This window comes from Nyctereutes procyonoides, unplaced genomic scaffold, assembly GCF_905146905.1.
Source record: "Nyctereutes procyonoides isolate TBG_1078 unplaced genomic scaffold, NYPRO_anot_genome, whole genome shotgun sequence".
NCBI classification, from domain to species: Eukaryota; Metazoa; Chordata; class Mammalia; order Carnivora; family Canidae; genus Nyctereutes; species Nyctereutes procyonoides.
In genome coordinates, this window is record NW_026575125.1 from 91,022,269 (window position 1) to 91,024,174 (window position 1,906).

The 1,906-nt window shown below is 39.6% G+C and overlaps 1 pseudogene; it reads right to left on the reverse strand.

Moving 5' to 3' along the window:
- Window positions 1–1,093: 1,093 nt before the first annotated feature.
- Window positions 1,094–1,667, reverse strand: LOC129518051 (28S ribosomal protein S7, mitochondrial-like; annotated as a pseudogene).
- Window positions 1,668–1,906: the final 239 nt, after the last annotated feature.

Consider the following 1,906-nt stretch of genomic DNA (forward strand, 5'->3'; position numbering starts at 1 on the left):
GAATTCGTAAATTTTCAGGATGGTTTGAAGGTTATCTAGGTAATTTGGTGGGGACAGGTGACTCGGGGACCCTGCTCTTCCGCCATCTTGCCCCTCCCTCCAAGATTTCTTTTTTTTTTTAAGATTTCTTTTTCAAATAGTTCGTTTTGAGTGTGTAGAAACTTGAGGAAAAGTGAGGTCTATTTTATTACCCAATTTTTTACTCTTAATTATACTTTCTTCCTTCCTTCCTAATGTTTCAAGATTCCTTCTTTTATTTGCTTATTTTTAAAGATTCCTTCTTTTATTATTGCCCTAAGATTCCTTCTTTTATTATTTCCTTCCTGCTTCATTAATTTCCTTTAGCTATTCTTTTAGGGTGGGTCACTGGTGAAATATCGAAATATCGGGCTCCCTGCATGGAGCCGAAATATCGGGCTCCCTGCATGGAGCCTGTTTCTCCCTCTGCCTGTGTCTTTGCCTCTCCTGCCTCTCTCTGTCTCTCTCATTAATAAATAAATTAAAATAAATAAATAAAACTGCTTCTTGGGGTGCCTGGGTGGTATAGTCAGTTGAACATCAGACTCTTGGTTTCAGATAAATTCATGATCTCAGGTGCTGGAGCCCTGCATCAGGCTTGCAGTCAGTGTAGAGTCTGCTTGGGATTTTCTGTCCCCTCTCTCTCTGCTCCTCCCCCCATACACTCTCTCCCTCTCTCTCTCTCTTAAAATAAATAAATAAATAAATAAATAAATAAATAAATAAATCTTAAAAACAAAAACAAAAATAAAAACAACCCTGCTTCCTTTAGTATTATCCTAAGTTCTATCCTGAATTGAGGGAAGAGTGGCTGGATGCCCCATAAGTTTCCTAGGCTAAATACAAAATTATATGTTCCCTCTTTGTAAGGATATGGGGCAGGAAGAGCAAGTTCTAGCCCCCAAAGAAAGGACTTACAAGCAATAAATATTTTACTCCATTCTTATGAGGCCTGCCTTTAAAAAGGAACTATATCCTTAACCCATAAGTGTTTTTCACCATGATAGTGGATCTTCTTGTTTCTTGCAGCAGAGGGCCCTGGGCTCTTCCTTGAACCTGTACCCTCCATCTATCACTAGCAGTAGTGAACCAGGGAATGGTTGGCCTTGGCCATTTTGTGCATGTCTAGCTTCTTCTTGCTCACAGGGCCCTGTCTGTGAAAAGCCTCCAGAAGCTTATTTGACAACTTCTCTGGCATCAGCATCCACCAGTGTTTCTTCTCTCTGAACTCAGTAGTCATCTGCTTCATGACCAGGAAGCAATGATGCTGATCAGTTAGTGGCACAGGGCCTTGGTAGAAATGGCCATCTCTGAAGATGGGTACCAGCCCAATCACAGGCTCATAGTTTTTCAGTGCTTGGCAGAAGATGGTGTAGGTGTTGCGTTGGATGGTTGCCTATTCCTATGCAAAAGCAGCATGGTACTTCTCAAACTACTTTTTCACAGCTTCTAGAGTCTGCATCATTAGGGATTTGGCTAGTACTTTGTTTCCTTCTTTCATCATCATGTTGGTGAATTTACTGACACTGGGTCTTCAAACAGAGCTTGTTTTTGTCACTGTGGCAGGTTTGATAAGCTGTCTTCCTGAGTTCCTGCTCATATTTCTCAGAATGGGTAATTTCTACTATCCTATCTTTATATCCACCCATTCTTTTCCCTATCAACACTGTTCTGCTGTTGGCTCCTTCTAGCAATTTTTTTTTCAATTTTTCATTTTGGTAATTATATTTCCAGTTCTGAAATTTGATTTTTCTTTATGTCTTCTATTTTTTTTACTGGGACACTATATTTGATGGGAACTTTGGGACTTTCCAACTTTTCATTTTTGTCAACCTTTTACACAATTTTTCATTGAAACACTATGATGACTGTCATCCTTGTCACATAA